This window comes from Eptatretus burgeri, chromosome 11 (assembly GCF_056783735.1).
Source record: "Eptatretus burgeri isolate ZD-2024b chromosome 11, Ebu_testis_v1, whole genome shotgun sequence".
Lineage (NCBI taxonomy): Eukaryota > Metazoa > Chordata > Myxini > Myxiniformes > Myxinidae > Eptatretus > Eptatretus burgeri.
In genome coordinates this window covers 45,442,202-45,451,329 of record NC_140971.1, presented here as the reverse complement: position 1 = coordinate 45,451,329, position 9,128 = coordinate 45,442,202, and the positions used below count along the sequence as shown (strand labels likewise).

Sequence of the window (9,128 nt, the reverse complement as noted above, 5' to 3'; positions counted from 1 at the left end):
CTCTCATTTTCTTCATTCAACAGCTCCTCAAAGTACTCCATCCACCTTCTCAACACACTCTCCTCGCTCGTCAGCACATTCCCATTTGTGTCCTTCATCACCCGAACCTGCAACACATCCTTCCCAGCTCGGTCCCTCTGTCTTGCCAATCGGTATAAATCCTTTTCCCTTTCTTCCTCCTTCCTTTGTATTCAACTTCTCATACAACTCGTCATATGCCTTTTCCTTGGCCTTTGCCACCTCTCTCTTTGCCTTTCGCCGCCACTCCTTGTACTCCTGCCGACTTTCTTCATCTCTCTGACTATCCCACTTCTTTTTCGCCAACCCCTTCTTCCTTATACTTTCCTGTACTTCCTCGTTCCACCACCAAGTCTGCTTCTCTTCCTTCCTCTGTCCAGATGTCACACCAAGTACCTTCCTTGGTATCTCTCTCACCACTTCTGCTGAAGTTGCCCAATAATCCCACCCATCTTTACCACCATCCAACACCTGTCTCGCCTCCTCCCTAAATTCCACGCAACAGTCTTCCTCCTTCAGCTTCCACCATCTGGTCCTTGGTTCAGCCCTCACTCTCTTCCTCAACCTCACCTCCAAAATCATCCGACAGACCACCAATCGATACTGTCGAGCTACGTTCTCCCCTGCCACCACCTTACAGTCTCTAATCTCTTTCAGGTTGCATCTCCTGCTTAAGATGTAATCCACCTGTGTGAACTTTCCTCCACTCTTGTATCTCACCCTGTTTTCCTCCTTCTTCTTGAAATACGTATTTACCACTGCCATTTCCATTCTTTTTGCAAACTCTACCACCATTTGCCCATTCCACATTTCTCTTGTTGAGACCGTACTTAGCAATCACCTCCTCATCCTCTTTATTCCCTTCCCCAACATGCCCATTGAAATCTGCTCCAATCACCACTCTTTCATCCTTGGATACACTCTCCACCACTTCATCTAACTCACTCCAGAAATCTTCTTTATACTCCATCTCACACCCCATATGCGGGGCATATGCACTGATGACATTCATCATCACCCCTTCAATTTCCAACTTCACACTCATCACTCGGTCAGACACTCTCCTCACCTCCAATACCTTCTTGACGTAATCTTCCTTCAGGATTACCCCGACACCATTTCTCCTCCCATCCACACCATGGTAGAACAGTTTGAAACCACCTCCAATGCTCCTAGCCTTCCAATTTCCAAACCACCTCCAATTTCTTCACCATAAAGTTTTTTTTCACTTTCCTCAATCATATTATCGAATGCCTTTTCATCATCGCTTCGAATCACTGTGACTTCACTTTTGCAAGTACTGTTGTTTTCAAATTAGGAGCTTGGAGTGATATGATATGATTTTAAATATGATATATACAAAATTTATTAAATCCATATCATGCATTATATGATATGATTTTCCACAAAATACTCTCACGGACTACTTAAAGTATATCATCGAAATATTCTTTCGGTTTTTCGATCAGGTGTCGTCCGGAGTAAATAAGTGTCAAATCTGTTGCGAAATCTGATAATTTCAAGAAATAACAAGTCTTATAACGAAGCCGACATACCTATTTACTTTAAACAAGCAAGGCTATGTTCCCTCCATACATATACAAGAAAATGTAAAATTTCCATAACATTAAGCTTATATTTTTCAACTTTTTGGAGAATCATATTTAGTGAACGAAAAATGTAGGATCATGCCAAAATTAATTCGCTTCATTGAGCTTTATGATTTAATGTATTCTCCGGCTTTAAAGTTAAAGCAATCCTTTCGGTTATGCAGCGACAGCCTGGCCAACTTTTCCTTATCAACCATTTAATTGGAGTGCTCGCATGAGTGCTTAAGCCACTTTCCGAATGCTTTTCAGTCGATAGTGGTACCGCACTACGTCCTTCTGAGTGAATCATTCACTCACTGTGGACGCTTTTGCCTGCCACGCCATTCAGAGCGACTGGTTTGTGCTCCATCACCCTGAGCGAGTGGTCGTGCTCCACCACCCTGAGCGAGTGGTCGTGCTCCACCACCCTGAGCGAGTGTTCGTGCTCCACCACCCTGAGCGAATGGTCGTGCTCCACCACCCTGAGCGAGTGGTCGTGCTCCACCACCCTGAGCGAGTGGTCGTGCTCCATCACCCTGAGCGAGTGGTCGTGCTCAATCACCCTGAGCGAGTGGTCGTGCTCCATCACCCTGAGCGAGTGGTCGTGCTCCATCACCCTGAGCGAGTGGTCGTGCTCCATCACCCTGAGCGAGTGGTCGTGCTCCATCACCCTGAGCGAGTGGTCATACTCCATCACCCCGAGCGAGTGGTCGTGCTCCATCACCCCGAGCGAGTGGTCGTGCTCCATCACCCTGAGCGAGTGGTCGTGCTCCATCACCCTGAGCGAGTGGTCGTGCTCCATCACCCTGAGCGAGTGGTCGTGCTCCATCACCCTGAGCGAGTGGTCGTGCTCCATCACCCTGAGCAAGTTGTTGTGAAATAACACCCGATTTCCACGTTGTTTACCGTATTAACATGTTTTCTGAGTTACCGAGCCAAGTTGTTTTTTTGTATCCATCACATGCAGCTGTTTATAAAGATGACTGTTTGTGAACCTTTCCCTGAAACATCTACATTAATGCAACATTGTTTTTCGGTGATAGCTATTCATGGTTTTTGGATTGTTGGCGATACCAGCCGTGTGTGTGTGTGTGTGTGTGTGTGTGTGTGTGTGTGTGTGTGTGTGTGTGTGTGTGTGTGTGTGTGTGTGTGTGTGTGTGTGTGTGTGTGTGTGTGTGTGTTCATTGGGCATTACACTCTCACTCTGTCCTATCCTCACTTGACCCCTTCCCAATACAGTGCAGCACCCTCCTCTCTCTCTCTCTCTCTCTCTCTCTCTCTCTCTGAACAATGCCGGACGGTGGTTATGTCTGGACGGTGTTTGTCTCCGGACGTGTCCGTGCAGTGTTTGTCTCTGGGCGCCTCCGGGCGGTGTTTGTCTCTGGACGCGTCCGGTCGGTGTTTGTCTCTGGACGCGTCCGGGCGGTGTTTGACTCTGGACGCGTCCGGGTGGTGTTTGTCTCTGGACGCGTCCGGGCGGTGTTTGTCTCTGGACGCGTCCGGGCGGTGTTTGTCTCTGGACGCGTCCGGGCGGTGTTTGTCTCTGGACACGTCCGGGCGGTGTTTGACTCTTGACGCGTCCGGGCGGTGTTTGTCTCTGGAGGCGTCCGGGCGGTGTTTGTCACTGGACGCGTCCGGGCGGTGTTTGTCTCTGGACGCGTCCGGGCGGTGTTTGTCTCTGGACCCGTCCGGGCGGTGTTTGTCTCTGGACGCGTCCGGGCGGTGTTTGTCTCTGGACGCGTCCGGGCGGTGTTTGTCTCTGGACGCGTCCGGGTGGTGTTTGTCTCTGGACGCGTCCGGGCGGTGTTTGTCTCTGGACGCGTTCGGGCGGTGTTTGTCTCTGGACGCGTCCGGGCAGTGTTTGTCTCTGGACGCGTTCGGGCGGTGTTTGTCTCTGGACGCGTCCGGGCAGTGTTTTTCTCTGGACGCGTCCGGGCGGTGTTTGTCTCTGGACGCGTCCGGGCGGTGTTTGTCTCTGGACGCGTCCGGGCGGTGTTTGTCTCTGGACGCGTCCGGGCGGTGTTTGTCTCTGGATGCGTCCGGGCGGTGTTTGACTCTGGACGCATCCGGGTGGTGTTTGTCTCTGGACGCGTCCGGGCGGTGTTTGTCTCTGGACGCGTCCGGGCGGTGTTTGTCTCTGGACGCGTCCGGGCGGTGTTTGTCTCTGGACGCGTCCGGGCGGTGTTTGACTCTTGACGCGTCCGGGCGGTGTTTGTCTCTGGAGGCGTCCGGGCGGTGTTTGTCACTGGACGCGTCCGGGCGGTGTTTGTCTCTGGACGCGTCCGGGCGGTGTTTGTCTCTGGACCCGTCCGGGCGGTGTTTGTCTCTGGACGCGTCCGGGCGGTGTTTGTCTCTGGACGCGTCCGGGCGGTGTTTGTCTCTGGACGCGTCCGGGCGGTGTTTGTCTCTGGACGCGTCCGGGCGGTGTTTGTCTCTGGACGCGTCCGGGTGATAACTAACGCTCCACCACACGTCTTCCTTCCCTTCCTTTCACCTCACACTGTCTTCCCTTCCTCCACCCCTCCCCGATCCCCCACCCCTCCTCGATCCCTCACCTCTTCTCGCTCCCCTCACTCCTCTTTCCTCGCTCTCCTCTCCCCTACCCCACTCTCCCTCTTCACCCCTCTTTTTCTCACTCCCCTCTTTCGTATTCCCGTCAGCGAACTGGTGTGTGTGTGTGTGTGTGTGTGTGTGTGTGTGTGTGTGTGTGTGTGTGTGTGTGTGTGTGTGTGTGTGTGTGTGTGTGTGTGTGTGTGTGTGTGTGTGTGTGTGTGTGTAATGTATATAAATGTATATATTGTCGGAAAGGGATGGCAGGAAAGTGGAAGGAGGGGTCGTTAGCCTTTGTGGTGGAGGTTGAAGGATTAATGGCATTGTTCAATTATTGTTTTACAAGTTTCAACTGAATTTTTCTCCATCTTGATCTGTGTACCATTTCAGTGTGAAAACACTGTGTCGATGGTAACCAAAGTGCATTTTTGAAGGTACGTCCTTTATGAACACCCGAGAGAGCACTGCCTGTATTTCTGATTGTTGTCTGACCTTGTTCAATCACTGCAGTTAATTCCATTTGCAATACTGTGCAAAAACAAATCCCCAAGTATAAATCTGTTGAATCTCTTCAAAAACACGAGCTTCACATCCTGCACCAATGGTCTCTACTGATGACAAATGGGTAAACTTGGAACCAGAAGGTTCGTCCTTTCATAACATTTCGTTTTGGGTCTGGTGATTCTTAGAATGACCATATGACCTTGACACACATGCAGCGTCTGTCACATGTCAGATTGTGGTCCACATTGTTCCTTTTGATGAGGACTATAGTTATGGAATTAGGAAAACCTTCAAGGGTTACATGTTTGTCCTTTAGCTTATCTCTTGGAATAATTTGCTGTCCAACACACATTTGTCAATTTGTGGGCAAATCTTGTGCTTTGACATTGTTTTGTGTATTTTTGCCTTGTTTGTTTTGTTTCTCGATGTTGCGAGGTCTAATTAACCTTAAGAGATTCCATTTCATAGTCTCGCACAAAGGGCTGCTGTGATGTAGCTGGGTATACGCCACCAGGTGGTGTTATGCGTTTGACTAAGACATTTGGTGGACGTTTGCCAAGGCGCAATGGCAAGCTCAAGAATGTTGAACCGGTAGTGATAGCTACGCCATAGTCCCCCTCCTCCCACCTCCCTACCCATACTCTTAGGTGAGCCCCGAACAAAGAGCTTGGCTTGCTGCCCGGCTTGCGGGTTTGATGGCTGAGCCCGCCGGCGGTGCTCGCATTCCTAGCCGGCTGCCGGCGACAGCCGAGCGAACTCTCGGCCCGTCCCCGGCACGGCCCTGCGTTGGTGGGCGGCTCTCTTCGAAGGCTGGTCACAGCAGCCGCCCAGAAAACGCGCCGCTTCGTGTTTTTCTCATCTTTCCTCTGGCTGAGAATCACAGCTTTAGTGTAGGGGAGAGAGAGGGAGAAAGAGAGAGAGACAGAGGTAAAGATAGAGATCTGGCATCTATTTTATGAATTGGCTCATGGAATAACACAATCTCATTGGAATTGCGAGGATGGTTGTGATGGCAGACGGCCAACAAGCTCAGCTGGCAGCTCTACCCATGTCCTTCCTTCCTGAGCGGTTTTGTTCACCGTCACGGCGGTGAGATCTGGCATGCGAACCACCACGCCATCACGGAGTTCAGTTTGCCCCCAGATGGCGAGCTTCCTTTTGCCTCATTCTTCACTCCCTGCCGGGCGATCGCCGACGCAGCATCCTTGTGTTTTTCGTTAACCTGTCCCGGTAAGTCGCTGCTTCTGCTTCACCTGCTGAAAAAAACACAAACGCTCAGAGGCTGCGCTGCAATGAAGACTCGTAGTGCTGTGACCATCTCCAGTTATTATGATGGCAAGCATTTCGATTGATCTACACCTTTCACGTCATGGCAATGCTCCTCGGGTAAAGGTTTATTTCTAAACCTTGACGCCATCTTACATCTTTCAGCGTAATTGCCGAAGCATGGCCGAGCGTTCCATCTCTAAAATTAGCCGCATACTTCAGTGCTTGCAATGACCCACCCCGAGGGTTCTGAAATTGCGGTGGTATGGAAGGACAAAAAAGGGCCGATCATGGGTCATTGAAGACCTCGCAGTCTCAGCATTGCAATGGTACCCTTTTGTGTACGCAGGTGATGCACAGCTCAGCGTTGTAGAGTCTGTGTGCACGTTTGGGGATGAATTTCCAGCGATGCTATGGTTAAATGCCCTGCAACACAGGCTCAGCTTGTTCATTTCTGGAGCTCAAGATTACACTGTTATTGAGCTGCTGACACAAAGCCAGATGCGCCCTCATACTATCACCAGAATTTGAGAAAGAGGATTATCTGTTTAGCATTTTGTTTTTCTCTGCTCTTTTCTTTTGGTGGAGTCCATTAAAGCTTACAGCTACTTGAATGGATCGATACTGAAGTTATTGTTGTAGCCGTTCTGGTTTTGGTACATTTATTTGATCCATCTAATGGATATGCTTGGTGTTGGCTTCATGGCTAGAGTGGTGGGCCTGGGAGCTTAGGGTCCTGAGTTGAAATCCTGTGTTGCTGTTGAATTAATACCAGGTGGGGTTGACTCAGCCTGTCATCCTTCTGAGGTTGGCAAAATGAGTGCCAGCTTGCTGGTATCCTGTGTCAGAGTGGCGACCCATCCAGGATTGTGTCCAATAGCCCAAGAGACTGCTGAGGCAGCACCAAAGCTCTGCACACAGTATGGTCCCAATGGATGGATGGATCTAATGGATGCAGTGGGCACAAGGCCCATGTACATGTCATGTATGTAAAAATGGTGAAATTTCCCCTCCCCTCCCTCTTTCCCCCTCCTTCTCCCCCATCTGCACACCCCATATCTTGTTATTCATTAGCCTTCCTCCATACTTTTAGCTCATCCCAACTTCCTTTTTTATTACTCCCCCCCCCCAATCCCCTCTTCATGAACAACTCCTCTACCCTCCCTTTTCTGTCTTTTCTCCTTCCTCTCTTTTCCTTGTGTTTATAATATTTTTTCCCCTTATACACCTCTGTGCACCCTCTCATTCTTCCCTTGCTTACATCAAACGTAGATTGCTGAAAAAAGAAGCTTCTTTGCCCAGTAGGTCAAAAGGTCATTCAGAATTCCTGTGGACCTCTAAACAGGTTTTGTAGGTGGAAGGACAGCTCGGTAAGAAGGATGCTTCCCTGTGAGATGTCTGAGCATGGCTTGAATTCCCTCATTTGGTTGGGGAATTTAAGCCGGCTGTCCATTCCCACGAGTTCCCCATTGTTTATCTTGCATTTGTAGATCTTTGGGCTTGTGCCATGCCTACGTGATAACATGTTTATGCAAGTTCCGTAGATGTTGTTTTATTTAAATAATAATATCAATGTCAATCGAGGTAATGGATAATTAATTGCATGTGGATATGACACAGACTTGATGTGCCGAATAGCTTCTTTTATATATTTTACAAATGATGGATGCTGACCTTTACACTCATCTCTGGCCGAACAAAGCAGCTGGTCCATTTAGATGACATTGCAAACGGTCACATCAATTTTCGGAACCCCCAGGCAAAGGTTCCGTGCTCACGTGGTTGATAATTCAACGGGAGCCCGTGGGAAAGCCCAGTACAAAATGCCGAAATCTTCTCGAATGCAATCGTAAAGTCGTCATTTAATGGCTTTCAAACCGTCATTTAATGAATTCCCGAGCAAGGAAGTCGATGATCGTGCATGATATTCCGAAACGATGCGCTTGACACACGGATCGTTTTGCTGGGCGCACTGTTCCAGGGTAAATGCAAGAAACGGCATGAGACAATTTGGCAAAAACGTGAGCAAAACATGATTATCAACACATTTTTGAAATGACATAAATGCTGGAGTGACGAGCAGTTTGTTTTTTCAAAGCCAGGCCTTCAAAATGCAAATGCGACGTGTCATGGTGAATAGGGCCCCTAAGGCATTTTTGCTTCGTGCATTTGCTAAACAATAGTGCCACCAACTGTCAAGGCCTGTCACATTTCCTGCCACTGCATATGCCCTATTGCTAATAAGAGATCCGACGACGTCTCGTCGCTGATATTAGATGGCCTAGTAGGGCCTGCTCTTGTGCGGTGTCATCCTATCGTTTGCTGTTGGCAGGAACCATGTTCAATCCATTGTCCTGTCCTTTGTTCTTTCCTGCTTTGTCCGTTCCTACAATGGAATGCCAAAAGGTTTTTGTATCTTCAGCCGCCGACTTCTGAAGGTCACATTCTGTCTGGTTCTCGGTCGGATTGCAGAAGTCGTAGTTTGGGAACTTGGGTTAGTTGATCTGGGACGTGTCCGATATGTGTTCGCAGGACGTTGGTGTCTGAGATGGTTGGTTTTGGCGTGTACGAATGCTGGTATTTCCTTTTGCACTTTCCTCCCAACACGAGCGGCGTGGTTTGGCATCGACGCCACTTGTTTTGCATAAAACGGAATGCTACACATTCTGCAGTTTTTCAGCGAGTTTCGGGCCAGACCACATCTGGAAGAATCAGTGGGATTGGACCACAGGATAATAGCCTCCTTTCATCGCCAAGCGAGCTTCGTTTTCTCGACAGGCCTGAGTTTACACTCAGGCCTTGGAAAAACAGCCAAGAAAATAATTGTTTTTCTTTTGCTTGTCACAGCTGAACGTATCAAAATACGCACGAATTAACCACCGAAGCGATGCTTGCTTTCATGGGTTTATTTTTGTCCATCTCCTTCTTGTTGTTCGTTTTTTTTTTTCTTCTTTTTTTCCTCCTTGTCTAATGAACAGTTATACGGTCATCCTAACAACTGCCTTGCTGCCTCACATTGGCAGGATGGGGCTGCATTCTCATCGGTGACTTAATTGCAGTATCGGTTGATGAGCTTTTAGTAATTGCAATGGCTGTCACGAAAGGTAGGCAGATCTCTGAATGATTTTAATGAGTTTATGAAATGAGATGCGTATTTTGGGACTACTATGATGATGAATCGTGTCATCCGCTTACACACAC

At 48.8% G+C, this 9,128-nt stretch overlaps 1 protein-coding gene across 6 annotated transcripts in view; it reads left to right on the top strand.

The window, feature by feature from the left end:
• The window catches only part of LOC147016985 (histone-lysine N-methyltransferase ASH1L-like), a 298,948-nt gene that overhangs the window by 54,045 nt on the left and 235,775 nt on the right, over window positions 1–9,128 (top strand). The window contains exon 1 of one of the 6 annotated variants that reach the window (XM_085846305.1): window positions 5,275–5,891. The exons of the other annotated variants lie outside the window; for them this stretch is intronic. The gene's annotated coding sequence lies outside the window, so the exon portion shown is untranslated. Of the gene's footprint in view, window positions 1–5,274; window positions 5,892–9,128 lie in introns of those variants that run through there. 6 annotated transcript variants of the gene reach the window in all.